The following is a 24,302-nucleotide window of genomic DNA, read 5'->3' on the forward strand; positions in this document are numbered from 1 at the left end:
CAAAGAAATCAGTCTATTCTTTATGTCACGACGATTTAAAAAGTTCAACTTATGAAGAAAGACTTTCTGGAAAAAAAATGCAGAAAAGCCAGAGTTTATTCAGAACGAGTTTTCGAACTCTTTTTTGAAGAAGAGGTTTCGAAAAACCTCGAATAAATAAACTCAGAGAAGTTATAAGTTTCTCATCCATAGGATCAAAAAGTTGTGAAGTCTCGATTGCAACAGGGCACATAGCTCAGTCGGTTAAAGCATCGTGCTAATAACATGAGGGTCGACAGTTCGAGACTGTCTGTGGTCACTGCGTCCCGCGAGCCAAATGAATTACTCCATTCTTTATGACACGATGATTATAAAAAATTCAACTTCAAAAGAGATTTTCCGGAAAAAAACGCAGAAAAGCAGGAGTTTCTTCATAACGAATTTTAGAAGTCTTCGTCTTGAAGAAGACGTTTCGAAAAACATTAAAAAAAACAGAGAAGTTACAAGTGTCTCAGATATAAGATACTAGAGTTGTGAAACCCCAAGTACAGCAGGCCGCATAGCTCATTCGGTTAGAGCATCGTGCTAAGAACGCGAGGGTCGACAGTTCGAGACTGTCTGTGGCCAGTGCTTCCCACGAGAGAAAGAATTGATTTTATTTGTATGACACGACGAGAGACAACTCAACTTCTGACGGAAAACTTTCTGGAAAAAAACGCAGAAAAGCCAGAGTTTCGTCATAACGAATTTTAGAAGTTTTTTTTTGAAGAAGAAAACGTTTCGAAAAACCTCAAGTAAACAAACGCAGAGAGGTTACAAGTGTCTCATCAATAAGATAATAGAGTTGTGAAGTCCCAAGTACAGCAGGCCGCATGGCTCAGACGGTTAGAGCATCGTGCTAATAACGCGAGGGTCGACAGTTCGAGCCTGTCTGTGGTCAATTCTTCCAGCGAGCCAGATGATATAGTCTATTCTTTATGACAAGACGATTAAAAAAAATTCAATTTCTGACGAAAAAATTTCTGGAAAAAAATGCAGAAAAGCCAGAGTTTCTTCATAAAGAATTTTAGAATTCTTTTTCTGAAGAAGAATACGTTTCGAAAAACCTCAAGTAAATAAACGCAGAGAAATTACAAGTTTCTCATCAATAAAACCTTAAAGTTGTGAAGTCCCCATAACAGCAGGCCGCATAGCTCAGTCGGTTAGAGCATCGTGCTAATAATGCGACGGTCCACAGTTCGAGCCTATCTGTGGTCAATGCTTCCCGCGAGCCAGTTGATATAGTCTATTCTTTATGACACGACGATTTAAAAAAAATTCAACTTCTGACGAAAAAACTTCTAGAAAAAAAAAACGCAGAAAAGCCAGAGTTTCTTCATAACGAATTTTAGAAGTCTCTTTTTAGGAATAAGACGTTTCAAAAAAACCTCAAGTAAAAAATTGCAGAGAAGTTACAAGTGTCTAATCAAAAAGATCATAAAGTTGTGAAGTCCTCAGTAGAGCAGGCCGCATAGCTCAGTCGTTTAGAGAATCAGGCTAATAACGCGAAGGTCGACAGTTCGTGCCTGTCTGTGGTCAAGGCTTCCGGCGAGCCAGATGAAATAGTTTATTCTTTATGACACGACGATTTAAAAAAATCAACTTCTGACGAAAAACTTTCCGGAAAATAAAACGCAAAAAGCCTGAGTTTTTGTTAAGATGAACACGTTTGGAAAAACCTCAAGTAAACAAACGCAGAGAAGTTACAAGTGTCTCATCAATAAGATAATAGAGTTGTGAAGTCCCAAGTATAGCAGGCCGCATAGCTCAGTCGGTTAGAGCATCGTGCTAATAACGCGAGGGTCGACAGTTCGAGCCTGTCTGTGGCCAGTTCTTCCCGCGAGAGACAGAATTGATTTTATTTTTATGACACGACGAGAGACAACTCAACTTCTGACGAAAAACTTTCTCGAAAAAAAACGCAGAAAAGCCAGAGTTTCTTCATAACGAATTTTAGAAGTATTTTTTTGAAGAAGAAAAAAAAACGTTTCGAAAAACCTCAAGTAAACAAACGCAGAGAGATTACAAGTGTCTCATCAATAAGATAATAGAGTTGTGAAGTCCCAAGTACAGCAGGCCGCATAGCTCAGTCGGTTAGAGCATCGTGCTAATAACGCGAGGGTCGACAAATCGAGCCTGTCTGTGGTAAATTCTTCCAGCGAGCCAGATGATGACAAGACAATTAAAAAAAATTCAATTCTGACGAAAAACTTTCTGGAAAAAAAAACGCAGAAAAGCCAGAGTTTCTTCATAACGAATTTTGGAAGTATTTTTTGAAGAAGAAAAAAAAACGTTTCGAAAAACCTCAAGTAAACAAACGCAGAAGGGTTACAAGTGTCTCATCAATAAGATAATAGAGTTGTGAAGTCCCAAGTACAGCAGGCCGCATAGCTCAGTCGGTTAGAGCATCGTGCTAATAACGCGAGGGTCGACAAATCGAGCCTGTCTGTGGTAAATTCTTCCAGCGAGCCAGATGATATAGTCTATTCTTTATGACAAGACAATTATAAAAAATTCAACTTCAAAAGAGATTTTCCGGAAAAAAACGCAGAAAAGCAGGAGTTTCTTCATAACGAATTTTAGAAGTCTTCGTCTTGAAGAAGACGTTTCGAAAAACATTAAAAAAACAGAGAAGTTACAAGTGTCTCAGCAATATGATAATAGAGTTGTGAAACCCCAAGTACAGCAGGCCGCATAGCTCATTCGGTTAGAGCATCGTGCTAATAACGCGAGGGTCGACAGTTCGAGACTGTCTGTGGCCAGTGCTTCCCACAAGAGAAAGAATTGATTTTTTTTGTATGACACGACGAGAGACAACTCAACTTCTGACGGAAAACTTTCTGGAAAAAAACGCAGAAAAGCCAGAGTTTCTTCATAACGAATTTTAGAAGTTTTTTTTTTGAAGAAGAAAACGTTTCGAAAAACCTCAAGTAAGCAAACGCAGAGAGGTTACAAGTGTCTCATCAATAAGATAATAGAGTTGTGAAGTCCCAAGTACAGCAGGCCGCATAGCTCAGACGGTTAGAGCATCGTGCTAATAACGCGAGGGTCGACAGTTCGAGCCTGTCTGTGGTCAATTCTTCCAGCGAGCCAGATGATATAGTCTATTCTTTATGACAAGACGATTAAAAAAATTCAATTTCTGACGAAAAAATTTCTGGAAAAAAATGCAGAAAAGCCAGAGTTTCTTCATAAAGAATTTTAGAATTCTTTTTCTGAAGAAGAATACGTTTCGAAAAACCTCAAGTAAATAAACGCAGAGAAATTACAAGTTTCTCATCAATAAAACCTTAAAGTTGTGAAGTCCCCATTACAGCAGGCCGCATAGCTCAGTCGGTTAGAGCATCGTGCTAATAATGCGACGGTCGACAGTTCGAGCCTATCTGTGGTCAATGCTTCCCGCGAGCCAGTTGATATAGTCTATTCTTTATGACACGACGATTTAAAAAAAATTCAACTTCTGACGAAAAAACTTCTAGAAAAAAAAACGCAGAAAAGTCAGAGTTTCTTCATAACGAATTTTAGAAGTCTCTTTTTAGGAATAAGACGTTTCAAAAAAACCTCAAGTAAAAAAACGCAGAGAAGTTACAAGTGTCTAATCAAAAAGATCATAAAGTTGTGAAGTCCTCAGTAGAGCAGGCCGCATAGCTCAGTCGTTTAGAGCATCAGGCTAATAACGCGAAGGTCGACAGTTCGTGCCTGTCTGTGGTCAAGGCTTCCGGCGAGCCAGATGAAATAGTTTATTCTTTATGACACGACGATTAAAAAAATCAACTTCTGACGAAAAACTTTCCGGAAAATAAAACGCAAAAAGTGTGACATTCGACCAGAATGGCCAAAATGCAGTCTCTGCAGAATTCGGTATTTTAGCAGCAAGCCTTCCGAATTGGCGATTTAGAACGGATAAGGACGTTATTTGAACGATTAGCCAAACGGTGAAGGCTAGAAGATTCTGGAATTCTAATTTTTAAAAATTCGAATTATGACGTCATATTTCTGAGAAACGTCAGAAACGGCCATTTTTAGCTAAAAGAGCAAGAAAAAACAGAACAACTTTTATCTGCGATTACGAACAGTACGAAATCGAGACTAAAAAACTACAACGAACTACCGAACAGCAGAGGACGTTCCGAGTTGCAACTATTGTGCTGTTACAATAGTTGCAAGGCCGTTGCGAGCAACGGTGAAGGGTAAAACCCAGCCTTCCGAGTTATTGTGAACTGGATATTAAGAAGCTTGATTCACCGGATTCAAGAATCCGGAAGGGTCTCGGGACGTGGACTTTTATGAACTTATATTGAATTTTAGCATCCGTCATGTCCTGACTTGAATTTAATTAAGATCTTAATTCGTTTTGACAAGAATGAGGAGCTAGAAGTAGGGGGGAAAGGGTTGATCCATCTTCGATGGAGATGATGATTTTTATCTACTGAACAAAAACAATAGTAATATAATAAGTAGTAGCCCTGTTTTTAGGAGTGACCTCGTGGTCTGGGGATACTGAGACCCAGCCATGAGCTCACTATTTTTGCATGTAATCTAGTTAATTTGAGCGTTCTGGTCGAAGCCGGAGAACAGTAACGTTTTTGTCAGCCTGATGTAAGAAAGACCACCGAAAAGTACTGGCTTGGTAGAGACGGTGAAAATCATGCAAAGCTCTGTTTAGACGCTAGCCAGTCGTCTTAAGACTTAGTTTTGTTATCCGTCGATATGTATCTTCCGGGCGAATGTTACATGTATGTTTTTATGGCGCTCCTGGGTGTTATTCTTTTTTAACATCATGACCGGCAGAACCGTTAACGAGCACTCCGCGCCGAGCGGATGCTCACATTAACGCCCTTAATAGGCCTAAACCGCCGGGGCGGAAGGGTAGTTCGGAACGCGGAGGCCTTCCGAATTGCCGTGAATAATTTTTTAACCTTTTTAAGGGCGTTTAAGGGTCGAAATTTTTCAAAGTCAGAGGGGTCCGAATCCGGAGGGGTCTACTTTCCACAAAATCGGAGGGGTCCGAATCCGGAGGGGTCTTATAGTTGCTAATTCCGAGGGGTCCCAATCCGGAGGGGTCTATACTCTGACAGTCCGGAAGGGTCCTATTTGTGCCAATCCGGAGGGGTATCATTTTATTAAGGACTTAGGTAAACGAAAGAAAGACTAAAAAGCGAGAGGTATTAGGTTATTAATACACAGGCTAGGTATCAGTGACTGCACTGGTAACTTGCCTTTCAAAAAGAACCAGACTAATACAAAACAGATCCGAACACTAAGTCTAAATTAGAAAGAGCGTGACTCATTGGTGTGGATTGAAACATAATACGTTTTTGGGAAAGGTGACTGCCCTGAGGATTTTAGTAGGTCTAGCTCGGGCAGTCCGAAGGCAGATAGGTAACACAATACTCGGTGGGTGCAATAGACGCCCACTTGAGAAAATTACTGCCTTCAAAGTTTTGTCTGTTTGGTGCAGCACCAAGCAGGGAAAGCTTTTTCTTTAAAAGACAGGTTCGACTATTGTACTGCGACCGACTAAGAGTACAAGACACATACGTTTTTTTATATATACATTCATATTGTGTCAATATATATATTTTTTTGTTTTTGATTTTAAATCAACCTAAACTGTGCTTGATTGGGTAGTGACTACACTATCTTTTAAATTGACTGATAACATCATATTGTGCTAGTTTCCAGATCTTTGGACCAATAATCGGCTAGTGTGAATAAATTTTATACAAACTGTACTCTGACAACATACAGGGATTCGTGGTCACTATTTAATAGATTCTGGTGAAATTTATTGTGTTGTGTCATTATTTTTGTTAATAAAACTATAAGGTCTCTAGCAATTGAGTCAAGAGTAGGCATAGGAAAGTGACAAATAAAGAATGAGTTTAGACAAGTCGAGGATACCAAAACGAGGTAATAGCTCTAGGAAATTCATACCTGAAAAGCAAAGAAAAACGATGACCGATCCTTTTGTGGATTGGATCAAGCGATCCCGGTCTGACAAAAGGGGGACGGTTTCAGGCAGAATGGTTGAAACGAGAAGTCAGAAGACCTCAGAAGAGCGAAGAGAACTATTAGAAGTGGAGGTCAATACGGACCATACCATGAACGACAACCAGGGAGTAAATGGACTGGAAGGGAGAGGCAGAAGGCTGGCGAGTGAATCTACTCCGGTAGAACAAGGCCATGATTTTGCCACTTCCACCGGGACGTTGGATCGAGAGGAGATGTCGGAACTGTCCGACATCTCAACTGAAGTAACGGCAACTAGAAGATCTCCGACAGACAACACTATGATGGCAAGCGGAACTGGAAAACAAATAACGTCATCATCATTCTCAGAAAGAATGAAGAACACCTTCGGAAACATCTTTCCATTCAGCATGGGAGGAGGAGCAGGAAATGACGGTGAATCCCAGGAGGAAGAGGATGAAGAGGAGCAAGGGGACTTTGGATCTCAGGTCAGCCTCAACAGTTCGATCCAGGAGAACGAGGCATACGTCGGAGGAGAGACTGGAACCATGGACAAATTTGGTGTAGTGACAACGATAAGCAAAGAGGCAAACACACCAGGCCAGTCAAAAGACTTCGCGATTAGGACAAGTTCAGAGCCACAAACTGGAGAGAGTAGAACCAGAGGGCTTGGCAACGCGTTAGCGGATCCTGAAATAAATAATGATAAAACGTCAAGACAGAGAGTCAAGGCCCGGATCTCTACCAGCACGAAGCTACCTGGGACCGACAGAGTTACACCACCACTAGTGACGCCACTCATGGATAACGGGGCAGCACTAGAGGAAGCCTTAAACAACATAGTGGGCAGTTTAGGAGAACAAAATGAACAGATGTCGATAAGGATGAGTGAACTGGAAAGAGCAGTTCACATTGAAAGAGAAAGTCTGCGGGAAGAAATAAACCGCAACAGACAAGAAGTTGGCAGAAGCGAAAAACGCTTGAAAGAAAGAACGGACGAACATATGACGAGGAACTTGTCACGAATGACAAGAGAGGCGGAACAGAGGGAGTTACGCTTGAGAGCCGACATGGAGAAGTTAAGAATTCAGCAAGAGCAGTCTCTTGGGTCTCTTGACACAAAGATAGATGCGATGATGGAGAGGCGAGCTCAGGCTATCATGGATAGGTTGGACGGGCTACTAAGCAGCAAGAGTGGACCAAAAGAAGGAGAGCCGAACTCGGGAGGTCCCAGCAGGGAACCGAGGGTGAACTTCAATGAACATCAAAGGAGGAAGACGTATGGATCCACTAGAGGCAGGGGCAGTTCATCAGGCTATGCCACAAGGGGTAATACAGCATGGGGCCCGAACAGTAGAGCGAGTTCAACGGGGAACAGACAAACCTCGAACGAACGACCAACGCAAAGCACACATGCGACTGGGAGAAGCGATTCTGGCAACATGGGGCATACAAGCCCGAGGAGGAGTCACATGGGCCAAGCGGGAAACGCTCAAGGTGATTCGGATTGCAGGGATGCACCGCACACAGAGCCTTCGACAAGGTGTGAGGACACTCAAGCGGGACTCTCAAGGGATGCTACGGCAATGGCCACAGCATTTGAACCCCTGAACAGGTCTTTGGAGACATTCCTGACGCGGTTATCTAGAACCAATGAACGCAGTGAAAAGTCCAGAAGAGTCTTTAAGAAACCAAGATGCTACAAAGACGAATCTGATGGCTGTATTGATACCTGGATAGAGGTAATGAAGCTGCATTTCGAGGAAGAAGACTTGTCTGAGAGACAGGAATGCAGCGCGCTCACCAGCAACTTAGAAGGGACAGCCCTGAACTGTGTCATGGCCAAGAAACAGTATCAACGTGACACTGCTGAGAAAATCTTCGAAATCTTATTAAACCGTTTCGGATCAGGGGTGCAGGGGCACCAGGCGATGATGCGCTTCGAGAAACGGAGGCAACGAGAAGATGAAACAATAGACAAGTTTCTCGATGATTTGGAAATGCTGAGAAGACGCAGCCAACCGGATGAGTCAAACCGAAGGATGAACCTGGCCGTAGCCTCAAAATTCATCGATGGTGTGAAAAATGATGAACTTCGTACGATGCTAGCAACGCATTACACACCACTATCAACTAATGCGCCAACACCGGAGGAGTTGAGGCTCAAATCAAAAGAGTATCTTTTGTTGAAACCTCCTTCGAGATCTGGATATTACAAGAACAATTATGGCAATTTTAACAACGGACCAGCTAACCAAGGGAACAATTGGTACAAACCGAGGGATGATATGGACAAGAGACGTTCTTGTGCTAATTGCAGTTCAACAGACCATCATGTGTCAGCATGCCCAGCTTACAAACAAGGCATGAAAGCAAAAGGCTTTAGCCTCGAGGACGAAGATGCGTCAGAGTTGGACCATGAGGATTTCATGAGAGGAGTAATTGCGAAATTCGGCCCGAGGTGTTTCTTTTGCAACTTGGAAGGTCATTTTAAATCAGATTGTCCGCAATTCTGGGATGCAGTGGCAGACATCAAGCATCCAAGGCATGAAGAAGCTTTGTCAGGAGTGAAAGCAAGCAAGGCTCGACTCTTGAGCGAAGCAGAGGCACGCAGGAAGGACAAACCTCAAGAGCTGGCGGCAAAGAAAATGCAAGCGGTAACAGAAGAAGCACGTGAACCGGAACCAGCAACTGCGGCCGATGACTTCAAGATCGATTATAAGGCAGCAGCAAAGGATGCTTTAAATAGAGTACAGCAGGAATTGGTGACGAAAGAGATCGAACAAAAAGTGAAACTTGAACTGGAAAATGAAAAGCTTCAGGAGCAACTGAATACCTTCGAGGCAACGGAGTTCGAAGAGACGAAAACACCAAGCAGTTTAGATATGAAACTTAAAGTGATCTCCGGTAAGAGGTTCGGCATGGCGCCGCAGGGAAAGAAGATACAGTCGATAATCTCAGTGGCTGGACACCAGGTAATAAGAAATTTGAGTGAACCATCAGAGTTCACTTTAATGCATTTGGACACATATGCAGATTATCTGAGGCAGGTGGAGCCACGCACTGAGTCGAGAGCTGTGCGAGCACTACTAACGAGGGGTGGCCCTCGCATGAAGAAACTTCATGGACGCTACTTGGAGGTCTATGGGCCGTATCAAATAATGCTGAACGTGGATGGAATCAGCATCTACACCAGGACTTACATAACAACAGATGATGACCAAATGGGGCAGATCTATTTGGGTGAAGAGGAACTCAAAGTCCGCAGGATAGGCCATGACGCCATGATGGAACAAGACGCGGTACATATTGGATATGAAGCAGATGTGACAGCACACCTGCTTGACACCAACGGAACAAAAATCGGAGTCACAGGGCTTCTGGACACAGGCGCGGTGGTGAGTGTGATGCCGATAAAAACCTGGGAGAGAATGGGCTTCACGCGGGAAGATTTGATTCCTACGAATCTCCGACTAGCCGCTGCAAATCGAGGAGCTATCTACGTAGCCGGAAGAACACCGGTGACGGTCCTTCACATGGGAGGACGGAACCTTTGGATGAGCTTCCTGGTGGTAGAGAATCTGGACGACGCCGACCGATTCATCTTGGGCAGAGATTTTGTCAGGAACTTTGACGTGATGATTGACTTAAACAACGGTCTAATACGGATTAGAAACCCGGACCGAAAGTATGTTAAGAGACCCATTAATAGGATAATAACAGATGAAAATAAGGTACCAGTTTTTTTGGATAGAAAAGTAAAGTTACAACCAGGACAAGCTGTAGTAGCGATTTTTAGAATGAGAAATTTAAATTCGTTAAGTGATAGTAAACAGGTTTGCTTAGTACCGAATCCAAATAGTCAGAGTTCGGTGATTTTAGGCCGGAGCTTCTCGGTAACGCGAAACGGACTGTGTGTCAGTGTGTTGTTGAACACACTGGACACCACGGTTTCAATCCAGCGTGGAAAGAAGCTTGGTTACGCATTGCCGATGAGGACCGACTATGAAGAGACACAAAACTTGAAGAAATATAGTGTGAAAGACTGTCCTTATCATGCAAATAAATATAAAATCTTAAAGAGAATTAATGAATTAAAATCTATTCATAAATTGTTTTCAATGAAATCCGAAACGGACGACGGCTTATCAAGCTGCTCGAATTTTCCGGAACGCCCCTCGTCATATGAACTAGATTCTGACAAACCGGTTTTGCCAGAAATAGAACATTTAAAAGGAAAAATAGGTGAGGGAGATTTTGAAAAATTGCGGGACCTCCTAGATCGGAACGCCGAAGTATTTTCAAAACATAAGGCGGACATCGGTTGCTGTAATTTCGTCGAACACGAAATCGAACTAGAAGAGGGCGCCGTTCCCCATAGGGAAGGCGCAAGGCGAATGACACCACATAAATCGGAAGCGTGCCGAGCGGAAATAGAAATGTTGCTTGAATACGACATGATAGAACCCTCGAAATCACCATGGGCTTGCGGAGTAGTAATGGCGAAAAAGAAAGGGGGGCAGCTTAGATTTTGTTGCGACTTTCGTTACTTGAACGCGGTAACGATTAAAGATGCGTACCCGATACCGCGAATAGACGAGAGCCTATCTAAACTTGGTGATGCCAAGTTCTTCACCACACTGGACTTGGGTTCTGCCTTCTGGCAGGTCCCTCTGCGAAAGAAGGACAGAGAGAAAACCGGATTCGCGTGCGAATTGGGATTGTACCAGTGGAAGAGGATGCCCTTCGGCTTGTGCAATGCGACAGCAACTTTTCAAAGGCTGATGGCTCAGGCTTTGACAGGAGTGACCAAAAAGTACGGGAACCTCTTGATGTGCTACGTGGATGACGTAGTCATAGCGACACCGAGCCTAGAGGATCACATTGATCGGCTCGATGAGGTCTTCGGATGTATGAAAAGAGCAGGCTTGAAATGCAAACCATCGAAATGTGAAATCCTTAGGGATTCGATCAAGTACCTGGGAAGAATGGTGGACAGGCATGGTGTGAGGCCAGATCCGGACGCAGTGGAAGCAGTGTTGACATGGAAAGCTCCGAGAACGGACACACAGCTCATGAGCTTCCTAGGGTTTGCCAATTACTACCGAGAATTCATTAAGGGATATGCGGACAAAGTGTATCCGATGCAGAAGCTGATGCGCAACAAAGGGAAGAAGTTCGAATGGAACGATGAAGCACAAGTTGCTTTCGAGAACATAAAGCGGGAACTGTGCGAAGCGCCAGTGCTAGGCATGCCTACAGAAAAGGGCATGTATGTTCTTGACACGGACGCATCGGTGGTGGCCATCTCAGGAATCTTGCATCAAGAGCAAGAATGGAACGGAAGAACAGTTCTCCGTCCCATTGCATACGGCAACAAGGTCCTGAGTGACACAGAGATGAAATATGGCGCACCAAAAGCAGAAATGTTTGCAGTAGTTACCTTCGTGGAGAAGTACCGTGCATACTTGGGGAGCGCTCCCTTCAAGTTACGCGTGGACAACAGAGCGTTATCCTGGTTGAAGACCTACTCGATGGATCAGAGTTATATTGGTAGATGGATAGTCAGATTGGATGGCTACCATATGATAATCGAACATAGGATGCGTGATAAACATCAGAATGCTGACAGTCTCAGCAAGAAAACTGAGTTCTATGAAAGATTGGAGCAGAAGCAGGCCAATCAGGCGGAAGTAAAGGAGGGATTCTCGTTTCTGGACAAAGAAACTTATGAAGCGCTTCCCTTAACGAGATGGTTGGATAAGTCTGGACATCCAATTCCAGGGCATCCTGAGTTACCTGTAGAGAAAGCAGCTGAGATAAAGATCCTGTCCAAGGAGGATCCAGTCCCCTTAGATTTGTTGCTGCGCTCGAACCTGGTCCAGCAAGAACTCTCTCGCATGAATATAAACAGCCTCTCATTATTGGATAAAACGGTGCAAGTCACACCACAAGTAATGCGGATGCTGGGTGGATTGTTAGAAAGAGAAGTGACCAGAGATGACCCCGAGTGGACAGCAGCAGTGGCATCGCTAACAGTCAGTAAGAAAGTGAAGATCATGCCGTCCAGACAACAGCACGAGGAGAACAAGAGGGATTGTAGGACAATAGTTCAGCAACTAGTATCCTCAATACCCCAAGAGATTTTAACCAGTACTTCTTACGGACGGAAAGAACAGGGGAGCAGCAAGCGAAAGAAAACCGTCACCTTTGTAGACCGGGAAAAAGAGGGTGAAGAGGTAGAACAAAATCTGCTGCAAGACTATTTGTCCGGGGAGAAGGATGAGGAGAAAAACCAGCAATCACAAGATCAACACCCGGGACAAGTGAATTTGTCCGGGGAGTCCGAGATAGACTAGAAAAATTCCTGATGAGAAACAGGATCTAGAGAACAAAGTTTTGTCCGGGGAGTTCAGATGGATGCGAAGGAAATACGGACATGATCTGGAGGAGCGTGCAGTCTCCGGCACAACACCTTCGACGGATGATAAGTCAGAAAGCTCGAGAATGAACACCTATTCAGACAGGGATTCGACCTCGGGATCAGAACTGTCAGAACTGGCGATACACACGCTACTAGTGGAAACTCGGGCGAGAAACCTGGACAGAGAGGTGTACCAGGATCCTGACAGTGATCGCTACCTAATACCAAGCGAAAGAGTCTTTGACAACGCAGCGGATGACTTAGAAACGATAGCGGTATCGAAACGTTCGATAAGCCTGTTGCCGCAAAAAGAGGTAGTCAGGACTGATCTTCAGCCGTTTCAACAAGAAACACAACCGTTGGCGAAGATTTGGTGCGTTAAGATGGAAGAAGACACACATCAGCCCAACGAGCTGAACAGTCAGATGAGAATCATGAAGACGTACTTGAAGGCGAGATACAGACTCTCGGACCTTCTAAGGGCGCAGAGAAATGATCGCATGACAAGCAACCTAAAAAGGTGGATAGAAAACGGTGCACCTGACAAAGGTGACCTGGAAGAAGACAGCTATAGGATCCTAAGACAATACTTCATGCAGAAGGAGGGGAGATTATATCTGAACAAGGACGGGATCGTGGCTTGCAGGAGAAGAGAAGAAGACAAGGTCTTATACAAATATAACGCGATAGTGTTGCCGCAACTCTATCAGACAGAACTATTATTCAGGTCGCATGATCAGATGGGCCATCAAGGGATCGACAAAGTGTATCAGAGGATCCTGAAGCGCTTTGAGTGGCCTGGGATGAAAAAGGCATGCGAGAAATGGGTGACAGCATGTCTGTCATGCCAACAGGTCAAGGATCCTAGGAAGTTGCGATTTCCTTTACAATCAATTGAGTCGTCTGAATTCAACGAGGTGGTGCAGATAGATCACCAGAAGATATGCATGACAGACAGCGGTTACAACCAAGTCTTGGTCATGATAGATCACTTCACAAAGTATGCAGAGGCCGTGCCCTGCATAACTGCCTCGGCGGAAGAGACATGCGACCACCTGATCAATACGTGGATAGCAAGACACGGATGTCCAATGACGTTTCAATCGGACAATGGAACGGCTTTCGTAGGCGAGCTTACGAAAGAGCTTATGAGACGGTCACAAGTCGCTCAGGCTCACTCCACGACATACCACCCTCAGACGAATGGCTTAGTGGAAAGACAGAATAGGACGTTAGTGTCGATGCTGAGAGTATATTGTTCCAGGTACATGACCGATTGGGACAGATACCTTCCACAGGTGATGGGAGCTTATAATAGCACGCAACACTCCACCACTGGAGTCAGTCCACACATGATGCTGACGGGACACGAGAAGTCTTTACCCTTGACATTCTTCTACCCAGAGTATGAGGGAAAGAAAACATCCCCACAGGTCTACGTGAGGGACGTGATCAGACGCCAACAGGAGTTGAACGACTTGTGTAGACGAAACACTCAGCAGGCACAGGCAAGGCAGAGGAAAAGATTCGACAAGAAAGCAGCTGGTGCAAAGGCTTACTCGGTGGGAGACTACGTATGGGTATTTCAGAACGTTATACCACCGAAAGGGACAAAAAAGCTTCTGAAGAAGTGGAGGGGACCCTTCATGATTACAGAGGTGCACCAAGAGGGACGCTTTTATAGACTGAGTACTGGCCGAGCCGCCCACTACGAGAACATCAAGCCACACAATCCATCGACAGAAGACTGGTGTATACCTGCAGACATGGAAGAAGGGGATTATCTAATGATGGATCCTGCTTGTGAGGTCAATGAAAAAGGCACCAGGGAGAAGAACGATGGAAACGAAGTCGTAGAGGAAGGTACGGATACACCATTGGACCTGGATCCAAACGAACAGATCGAAGCGGACGATGAAACCTTGCCCTACGCAGAGGAAGATTGGCAGGATTCCGAACAGACAGAGGTTCCCAAGAACATGGAACCAGATCTTCCGTTCACGATGCAGACTCGTCAGAAAGACGGGACGAGACTAAGAAAGAAATACAATCCTTACGGTGACGACTTTGTAGTGGATAGGATAGATCTAAAGAAAATAGTGGAGGAAGTAGTGGGTTTAGAGGAAATAACAGTGTCACAGGACATTGACATAGTCGATGATCACAACGATGAGTGGGTTGACGACTGGTCGAAACCCGAGGTGGAGTTCGACGATGAGCAACAGCAGTCAAATGAACAAGACCTGACGAACCTGCGTGTCTTAGAGTGGCTGAACGAAATGACATCAGACCCTGAAAAGACCAGCGTTACGATTCAAGACGTAGATCGCGAAAGCGCGAAATACATTAAGACCGAACGAGATGATCCTTCCTGGGCTGCCCAGGAAGGACAACTTCTCATTCCAGCTTCTAATCTTGACTTAATACCCGGTATGCGATCGACGGGGACGCCGATGGATATTTTTGTCCGGGGAGTGGGGGTAGGACTTACCCACACTGAAAACTTGATAATAAAAAAATTAAGAATAGCAAGAGAAACAGGAAACTTAGAAGCAGAAACAGGTGAAGAACCTAAGAAACCTGACATAGGCAGGGTAGTTGAGTCATATTTTAATTTACCAAATGAATATTCGAGTAACATAATACTAACAGACAGTGATTTCATACTCACAAACAGAACATGTGCGGTAGCTATCACCGCAGACATGAGTTTTAGGACGGCGCTAGCGGCAGATTTTAAGAGGGAATATAAAAACGTGGAATTCCTTTGGAAGCAAAGACCAGGGATAGGGGGCGTAGCAGCCTTACCCCCGGCGGTGTCGCAAATACCGGGAAAGTACTTATGCTTCCTGGTAACGAGGGCGACAGAGAAGCAACACGTGGACCCAGAAAATCTAGTCTTGTCTTTGACGAGGCTGAGGGACTTCCTTGTGGAAATGGACGTGAAGGAGCTTTCGCTTCCAGTGTACGATCCAAATAGAGGAAGACTGCATCCTCGGGAATTGTACGCGCTTGTACACGTGATATTCTCTGATACGAGCATACAAGTGTATCTACATAAGAAATATTACTTAAGTATAGGCTGAGTGATGTGCGAGAGGGTGTTAGGCCAAAGACCAAGCTGCATGTAATATGTGATATGTGTGTTATGTTAGGTTATGTTATGTGTTAGGTTATTAAGATCATGGGTAAGTAGGGGTTAGTGACCATGAACAACTAGATGACGATCTTGGGAATAGATCCAAAGTTTGGATTGTCCAATCTTAGGTCGAATTCCAAAATTTTAGAAACCAATTGATTTTAATAAATTTTAGGATAAATATCTTTTTATCTGAACTGTCTTTAAGCAGATTTTAACGATGTATGTTAAGGTGAAATTGACAAGTGTGACATTCGTGATTTCTTTTCTAGATCCTGATTGATCATTTAATTGCTCACTTGAGTCAAAACTTGAAATCGAAATCAAATTAAATTTGGAGAAGAACAGTATGGATAATTTCAACCTGGATGAATTGATGGACCTGGCAGAGGCATATGTAGGACCGATGGTAGATGCGATCTATCGTCGGCTGATCGAACGAGACTTCGCTCTGGAGGACCCAGAGGTGGTCATGTTGCTGACCGCCCTGATTAACATCTTGGGGCACGACAACCGTGGGGACCGCCCCACGGAAGTCCTGTTGATGGCAGCATATGGAGAAAGAGGAGTACTAGACCGCCCGAACATGAGAGTGATGAGGTGGAGAAACGGGGCTCTCTCAGGGAGTGACTTGGCGAATGAGCCTGGGTTGGGAAGTTCTAGGACTTACCAACCAGGTGAGATGCCAATGCCCTCCAAGCCCAAACCTGGGCTGACGAGAATGCATCAGGAGATGAACAGTGAGGCGACCTCGTCTGGTTCACCACTGAGAGTAGCTGTGCCACCAAAAGGGGCGAGAGTAACACAGAAGGTTCAGACGAACCAAACCATACAAGATCTGGACGAGATGAACGATCAGTTGAGAAGTACGAAGAAGGAGTTAGACGATATGACGAAGACCATGCTGGCGATGGAGGAAGACCGGGACATGTGGAGAAAGTTGTTTGAAGACTGCAACAAAAAGCAGGGTCAAGAGATCGAACGCTTAAGGCAGGAATACAAAGAGCGATCGGAGCAGGTGGCGTTGACGACGTCCATTGAGAAAGTGATACCTGCAAGGGATATTCCTCGTGGGCAGTCCCCGATGGAGCTCTTGACACCTCGAGAAATGAGTCAAACAACGGAGACACGGCTTCCAGCAGAGACGAACCGAGTAACAATCCCGGATCCTAGTGACACCTTGGGTGATCCCGTCGTAGAACAGACAGTGAGAAAACTGATAGAGACCGCTGGACGATTGGTCGCTAACAAGAATGCACCAGGTTCCGGGGTGACCGCACTCTGACTGGAGCGACTTTAGAAATGGAAATACTCAGTCAATGTGGAGAGAGTAAAATGAGGGACTTCAAGCCATCTCCAATGAATCATGGAAAGGGAAGTGTTGCAGGACAACTAACACCAGTGGAATACAACAGACTGACAGTGTCGATAGATGAACCCACCGGTGGATACATGGAGATGTTGGAATACCGAAACTCGGCTAGAGGGCATGTAATGGCCCTGGAAGAGGAAAAAGCCATGGAGGGTTATCTGGAAACAATGTTGCAAGGCACCACCCTCAAGCAGAAGGCGTACGGAACTTTGGCGTCGTCTGACGTACAGGCGGAGACGATCGAGCAGTTGGTGAGCCTTCCATGGAAAGCAGTAGTATTGAGGTATTTCGAAGAGGAAATGAGGACTACGCCAAGAATACATGCTCTCGTGGCAGTACCTTACGTAAGGACAGAATTACAACTCAGGCTCGCCTGGTGCATGATGGGACTGACTAGCGAAGAATATGATTCGGGAGAAAGGAAGAGATCAAAGGAGGAAAAAGTTTTCCTTATGACGAATCTGAGGGATCTGATAGTCCAGGAGGGAGCAGCAGTAGCGTGTGCAAAGCGGAGAGACGCTCTCTGTTTCATTCGATTCCTGATAGAGCAGATTTCAGTACCTGCATTAAGCACTTGTGTTAAAATGTTGAAGGAAGGCGATGAGCGAACGAAAGCCATGTTCTTACTAGCAATGCTGGATATGCAGCAAAGTAAACCGATGAGGGTGAACATGAAAGAACCTGAAGAACTGGAACCCATGAAAAAGATAGACGAGATCAGGAGATTCTCAAACAAGGAGTTGAGGCTCACTAAAGAATCTATGGGAGCATTGCCAAAATCCAGTGAATACTGTGGACCGATCAAGAAGAAGTCCTATAGCTATGTGTCCGGGATTATAGGGATAGCATACAATCCTTTCCTGAGTGAGGACATACGTGATTGCTTCTTTGATTATGAGCAGGCGGTGTTACTAAGATTCTGGACGTCCAGAATTGTGACGACTAAGAGCGTTAACAATCCACAGGCCAAATTGGGATTGGTCTTGGAAGAAGAGGTGACTGCACCTTCAGTACCAAAATCCGACAAGAGAGTGGAATTTGGGTTGGGATTCTCAGATGAATTACTGAGAACGAGCTTGATGGCAGTGTGGGAATTGATGAAGCCATCGTGGTGTCCTAGTCCCAACGCTGACTCAATATTACGGGCGACACAGGACATACAGAGGGAACTGAATGTGGACTGTAACCTGCGTGACCTCAACATCATATATAATGTGATGATAACAGCCTCTAAGAGCAACGGAGAAGATAGAGTGGAGTTGCCTGGCTGGGGACCAGAAGACTGGGTCAAACCTGGTAGCTGTCTGGCGGAAGTCTGTGGACTAGAGGGTCACGTTTGTGGAAGTCTAGACTGTGTGAAAACCCTGGAGAAACAACACAAGCAGTTGACGGTATTGTTTGGAAATGTAGTGATGAAAGCAAGAACGGAAACGGAACTGATAGCCGATTGCCATGGAGGAACCGATGTGAATCTAGTGACAGCACTAGGATTCTACAGCATGTTTGGTTCTTTAGAGTCACTATTGAATCTAGAACAGAAACATGAGATGGTCACAGCCATCAGCGTAGAGGTATTCCCAGGAGTTCTGCAGACTGAGCAGAAGTATATAGGAAAATGGAGGGAAGCAATCGAAACGGAGATGAACATCAGACACAGCGAAACTTATTGTAGACCATCAGGAGCACGATATTTGGTGGGTTCAACGTTGGCTCCAATGTGCAAGAGCAGATACCCTGTACATTTCGTGGCTGTGGACGTGAAGAGCACAAGAACGATCGTGGATCAAGCTTTTTCAGTGCCGAAGTGCGTGAGGTTGGCAAGAATGTCTGAAAAGTCTTACGAGTTACTGTGTAAGATTTTCTCAGCAGTTCCAGAAAGAACCAAAGAAGAGTTGGAGTCAATACTAGGAAAGAAATTCATGGGATATGTGAGCGGGAACTTCAGTGACTTTGAAAAACAGAAACAGAGAGGATCAACTGTCACAGATTACAATGCAGTAGATGAGAATGATGAAATCCACCGAGTGATGATGGAAGTGGAACCATTGCTGGAAGCTTCGGGAAAACGTAATTGGAGGAGCATCATGTTGACGCATGATGAGTTTCCTTGCCACTGCTTGCTGCAGACCTGGTGGTATCCCAAGCGTAGTAATCTGGTGTTGATCTGGGACTCTGGAGAGCTGCTCTCCATGGGTTTACCAGATTCATCACAGCCCATAACAATAGTGATAGTGGGAGTTATGATGGCGATACGATGGCTGGAAGCTCATGTGAGAGAAAATAATAGACAGGAGGCACCGACGAGAGAACAATTGCAGAAATTAGATTGTCTAAAAGATTTAGATCTTTTTGAGACAACGTGCAAAGTTCTAAACATTCCGATGGAAGTGAGGAAGATATGGGCAAGAAAACGATTGATGCCATGGTTCAGAGCTAACATGACTGCATGGTTGTACGAGTATGCGAAAAAGCATATGTCGAAACATGGCAGAGTGTACAGTGAATATCAGCTGGACATTGGGGCAGGAGCTTTCAAGCGAGCTTTCGTGACCCATCGGAATGCAGTGACCACCGCTGTGAAAAGAATTTCCAGGACGAGCGAGCGTAGTGGAAATGAGAAGGCAGAGATGTTGAAAGAAGATTTGGAGAGAAACGTGACGTTGTGTCTCCACAACAGCTTCTGTAGAAACAGAGAATCAAACGTGGATCCCCTACCTTGCTGTAAACAGAGGGTGGAAGAGCAGAAGTGTTGGAGGACGGCTTCCAACAGCGTCAGGATAGTCAATGACGTGCTACAAGACACGGAGACCGAGAGTGCAGAGTCAGCGTCACAGGAGGAGGAAATGGAGCATTGATGAATGGTCGAGAAAACAAGAGGCAACAAGAAAGAAAATTAGAAGAATTTAGAAGTTTTAGAACTTCTAAACGACGAAAAAAGAAGAGAACAAAGGGATGATGAAGAAAAGTTAAAACTCAAAATTGTTTTATGTGTGTGAAAAACTCAAATGAGAAACCAAGCAACCAAGTTGTAATTGAAAACTGAAACATTTAAGTTGAGTTTGGAAATTGTTGCATTTATAAATTTGCATTTTGGTTTTAGTTGAAGTGGCTTTAGAGACACTCACTTATTATTTATTTAGAAAGGCTTGAGGGAAGAGTATATTTAAATATTCCAGCCTGCATGATTGTTTTTAATCACTTAGGAAGACTGATCACTTTGTGGTGACATGAAAAACTTGAGTAACTTCTTGAGGAGGGAGGTTGTTGCATTGTTCTTTCTAACCACAAAGTTCCTTAGTTTTAATATTCAGGACAATAAACAAGCAAGATTTCCGAAGGGAAGGAGCATAGTAGGATAATTTTAGCTTGTTGGTTGGCAGGACTGTCCTGCAAGCCAACACCTTTTAAATCTAGGAGAAAAAGTTTCAATCGGGATATTGACACTGGAAGTCAGAAAATATGTTTTATCTTAAGTCATATCCTCAATGTGCAGATTAATGAAAGAATTTGAAGGCTATAGTGATGTAGGATGATGCCATTTATATTCTGCAGTGAGTCGATGTGACGTAGGTAAAAGTAATTTCGTGCATTTTGTAAATTCTGTTCGATGACACTGTAACCACTTAGAACATTGTGCGATTCAATGAGGACATTGACCGGACTGTCCGGGGAGTATGTGACATTCGACCAGAATGGCCAAAATGCAGTCTCTGCAGAATTCGGTATTTTAGCAGCAAGCCTTCCGAATTGGCGATTTAGAACGGATAAGGACGTTATTTGAACGATTAGCCAAACGGTGAAGGCTAGAAGATTCTGGAATTCTAATTTTTAAAAATTCGAATTATGACGTCATATTTCTGAGAAACGTCAGAAACGGCCATTTTTAGCTAAAAGAGCAAGAAAAAACAGAACAACTTTTATCTGCGATTACGAACAGTACGAAATCGAGACTAAAAAACTACAACGAACTACCGAACAGCAGAGGACGTTCCGAGTTGCAACTATTGTGCTGTTACAATAGTTGCAAGGCCGTTGCGAGCAACGGTGAAGGGTAAAACCCAGCCTTCCGAGTTATTGTGAACTGGATATTAAGAAGCTTGATTCACCGGATTCAAGAATCCGGAAGGGTCTCGGGACGTGGACTTTTATGAACTTATATTGAATTTTAGCATCCGTCATGTCCTGACTTGAATTTAATTAAGATCTTAATTCGTTTTGACAAGAATGAGGAGCTAGAAGTAGGGGGGAAAGGGTTGATCCATCTTCGATGGAGATGATGATTTTTATCTACTGAACAAAAACAATAGTAATATAATAAGTAGTAGCCCTGTTTTTAGGAGTGACCTCGTGGTCTGGGGATACTGAGACCCAGCCATGAGCTCACTATTTTTGCATGTAATCTAGTTAATTTGAGCGTTCTGGTCGAAGCCGGAGAACAGTAACGTTTTTGTCAGCCTGATGTAAGAAAGACCACCGAAAAGTACTGGCTTGGTAGAGACGGTGAAAAACATGCAAAGCTCTGTTTAGACGCTAGCCAGTCGTCTTAAGACTTAGTTTTGTTATCCGTCGATATGTATCTTCCGGGCGAATGTTACAAAGCCTGAGTTTTTGTTAAGAAGAACACGTTTGGAAAAACCTCAAGTAAACAAACGCAGAGAAGTTACAAGTGTCTCATCAATAAGATAATAGAGTTGTGAAGTCCCAAGTATAGCAGGCCGCATAGCTCAGTCGGTTAGAGCATCGTGCTAATAACGCGAGGGTCGACAGTTCGAGCCTGTCTGTGGCCAGTGCTTCCCGCGAGAGAAAGAATTGATTTTATTTTTATGACACGACGAGAGACAACTCAACTTCTGACGAAAAACTTTCTGGAAAAAAAAACGCAGAAAAGCCAGAGTTTCTTCATAACGAATTTTAGAAGTATTTTTTTGAAGAAGAAAAAAAAACGTTTCGAAAAACCTCAAGTAAACAAACGCAGAGAGGTTACAAGTGTCTCATCAATAAGATAATAGAGTTGCGAAGTCCCAAGTACAGCAGGCCGCATAGCTCAGTCGGTTAGAGCATCGTGCTAATAACGCGAGGGTCGACAGTTCGAGCCTGTCTGTGGCCAGTGCTTCCCGCGAGAGAAAGAATTGATTTTATTTTTATGACACGACGAGAGACAACTCAACTTCTGACGAAAAACTTTCTGGAAAAAAAAACGCAGAAAAGCCAGAGTTTCTTCATAACGAATTTTAGAAGTATTTTTTTTTGAAGAAAAAAAAAATGTTTCGAAAAACCTCAAGTAAACAAACGCAGAGAGGTTACAAGTGTCTCATCAATAAGATAATAAAGTTGTGAAGTCCCAAGTATAGCAGGCCGCATAGCTCAGTCGGTTAGAGCATCGTGCTAATAACGCGAGGGTCGACAGTTCGAGCCTGTCTGTGGCCAGTGCTTCCCGCGAGAGAAAGAATTGATTTTATTTTTATGACACGACGAGAGACAACTCAACTTCTGACGAAAAACTTTCTGGAAAAAAAAAACGCAGAAAAGCCAGAGTTTCTTCATAACGAATTTTGGAAGTATTTTTTTGAAGAAGAAAAAAAAAACGTTTCGAAAAACCTCAAGTAAATAAACGCAGAGAAGTTACAAGTTTCTCATCAATAAGACCTTAAAGTTGTGAAGTCCCCCTTACAGCAGGCCGCATAGCTCAGTCGGTTAGAGCATCGTGCTAATAACGCGAGGGTCGACAGTTCGAGCCTGTCTGTGGCCAGTGCTTCCCGCGAGAGAAAGAATTGATTTTATTTTTATGACACGACGAGAGACAACTCAACTTCTGACGAAAAACTTTCCGGAAAAAAAACGCAGAAAAGCCAGAGTTTCTTAGAAACATAACGAATTTTAGAAGTATTTTTTTGAAGAAGAAAACGTTTCGAAAAACCTCAAGTAAATAAACGCAGAGAGGTTACAAGTGTCTCATCAATAAGATAATAGAGTTGTGAAGTACCAAGTACAGCAGGCCGCATAGCTCAGTCGGTTAGAGCATCGTGCTAATAACGCGAGGGTCGACAGTTCGAGCCTGTCTGTGGTCAATTCTTCCAGCGAGCCAGATGATATAGTCTATTCTTTATGACAAGACGATTTAAAAAAAATTCAACTTCTGACGAAAAAAAAACGCAGAAAAGCCAGAGTTTCTTCATAACGAACTTTAGAAGTCTCTTTTTAGGATGAAGACGTTTCAAAAAAACCTCAAGTAAAAAACGCAGAGAAGTTACAAGTTTCTCATCAATAAAACCTTAAAGTTGTGAAGTCCCCATTACAGCAGGCCGCATAGCTCAGTCGGTTAGAGCATCGTGCTAATAATGCGAGGGTCGACAGTTCGAGCCTATCTGTGGTCAATGCTTCATGCGAGCCAGTTGATATAGTCTATTCTTTATGACACGACGATTTAAAAAAAATTCAACTTCTGACGAAAAAACTTCTAGAAAAAAAAAACGCAGAAAAGCCAGAGTTTCTTCATTACGACTTTTGGAAGTCTCTTTTTAGGAAGAAGACGTTTCAAAAAAACCTCAAGTAAAAAACGCAGAGAAGTTACAAGTGTCTAATCAAAAAGATCATAAAGTTGTGAAGTCCTCAGTAGAGCAGGCCGCATAGCTCAGTCGTTTAGAGCATCAGGCTAATAACGCGAAGGTCGACAGTTCGTGCCTGTCTGTGGTCAAGGCTTCCGGCGAGCCAGATGAAATAGTTTATTCTTTATGACACGACGATTTAAAAAAAATCAACTTCTGACGAAAAACTTTCCGGAAAATAAAACGCAAAAAGCCTGAGTTTTTTTTAAGAAGAACACGTTTGGAAAAACCTCAAGTAAACAAACGCAGAGAAGTTACAAGTGTCTCATCAATAAGATAATAGAGTTGTGAAGTCCCAAGTATAGCAGGCCGCATAGCTCAGTCGGTTAGAGCATCGTGCTAATAACGCGAGGGTCGACAGTTCGAGCCTGTCTGTGGCCAGTGCTTCCCGCGAGAGAAAGAATTGATTTTATTCTTATGACACGACGAGAGACAACTCAACTTCTGACGAAAAACTTTCTGGAAAAAAAAAACGCAGAAAAGCCAGAGTTTCTTCATAACGAATTTTAGAAGTATTTTTTTTGAAGAAGAAAAAAAAACGTTTCGAAAAACCTTCAAGTAAACAAACGCAGAGAGGTTACAAGTGTCTCATCAATAAGATAATAGAGTTGTGAATTCCCAAGTACAGCAGGCCGCATAGCTCAGTCGGTTAGAGCATCGTGCTAATAACTCAAGGGTCGACAGTTCGAGCCTGTCTCTGGTCAATTCTTCCAGCGAGCCAGATGATATAGTCTATTCTTTATGACAAGACAATTTAAAAAAAATCAACTT

The 24,302-nt window shown here is 43.7% G+C and overlaps 1 protein-coding gene and 14 non-coding genes across 15 annotated transcripts in view; 14 read left to right on the forward strand and 1 right to left on the reverse strand.

The window, feature by feature from the left end:
* LOC134851932 (SCO-spondin-like) overlaps positions 1–24,302 on the reverse strand; it is a 116,675-nt gene that overhangs the window by 52,018 nt on the left and 40,355 nt on the right. The gene's annotated exons all lie outside the window — the stretch shown is intronic.
* Trnal-aag (transfer RNA leucine (anticodon AAG)) lies at positions 533–606 on the forward strand. The gene has a single exon. It is a non-coding gene; the product is annotated as a tRNA-Leu (tRNA).
* Positions 846–919, forward strand: Trnai-aau (transfer RNA isoleucine (anticodon AAU)). Its single transcript has one exon. It is a non-coding gene; the product is annotated as a tRNA-Ile (tRNA).
* Trnai-aau (transfer RNA isoleucine (anticodon AAU)) lies at positions 1,163–1,236 on the forward strand. Its single transcript has one exon. It is a non-coding gene; the product is annotated as a tRNA-Ile (tRNA).
* On the forward strand, positions 1,775–1,848 carry Trnai-aau (transfer RNA isoleucine (anticodon AAU)). The gene has a single exon. It is a non-coding gene; the product is annotated as a tRNA-Ile (tRNA).
* Trnai-aau (transfer RNA isoleucine (anticodon AAU)) lies at positions 2,707–2,780 on the forward strand. Its single transcript has one exon. It is a non-coding gene; the product is annotated as a tRNA-Ile (tRNA).
* Trnai-aau (transfer RNA isoleucine (anticodon AAU)) lies at positions 3,021–3,094 on the forward strand. The gene has a single exon. It is a non-coding gene; the product is annotated as a tRNA-Ile (tRNA).
* Trnai-aau (transfer RNA isoleucine (anticodon AAU)) lies at positions 3,337–3,410 on the forward strand. Its single transcript has one exon. It is a non-coding gene; the product is annotated as a tRNA-Ile (tRNA).
* On the forward strand, positions 21,640–21,713 carry Trnai-aau (transfer RNA isoleucine (anticodon AAU)). The gene has a single exon. It is a non-coding gene; the product is annotated as a tRNA-Ile (tRNA).
* On the forward strand, positions 21,960–22,033 carry Trnai-aau (transfer RNA isoleucine (anticodon AAU)). The gene has a single exon. It is a non-coding gene; the product is annotated as a tRNA-Ile (tRNA).
* On the forward strand, positions 22,280–22,353 carry Trnai-aau (transfer RNA isoleucine (anticodon AAU)). The gene has a single exon. It is a non-coding gene; the product is annotated as a tRNA-Ile (tRNA).
* On the forward strand, positions 22,602–22,675 carry Trnai-aau (transfer RNA isoleucine (anticodon AAU)). The gene has a single exon. It is a non-coding gene; the product is annotated as a tRNA-Ile (tRNA).
* Trnai-aau (transfer RNA isoleucine (anticodon AAU)) lies at positions 22,921–22,994 on the forward strand. Its single transcript has one exon. It is a non-coding gene; the product is annotated as a tRNA-Ile (tRNA).
* Positions 23,227–23,300, forward strand: Trnai-aau (transfer RNA isoleucine (anticodon AAU)). The gene has a single exon. It is a non-coding gene; the product is annotated as a tRNA-Ile (tRNA).
* Trnai-aau (transfer RNA isoleucine (anticodon AAU)) lies at positions 23,839–23,912 on the forward strand. Its single transcript has one exon. It is a non-coding gene; the product is annotated as a tRNA-Ile (tRNA).

Source organism: Symsagittifera roscoffensis, chromosome 7, assembly GCF_963678635.1.
Source record: "Symsagittifera roscoffensis chromosome 7, txSymRosc1.1, whole genome shotgun sequence".
In the NCBI taxonomy this organism is placed as follows: Eukaryota; Metazoa; Xenacoelomorpha; order Acoela; family Convolutidae; genus Symsagittifera; species Symsagittifera roscoffensis.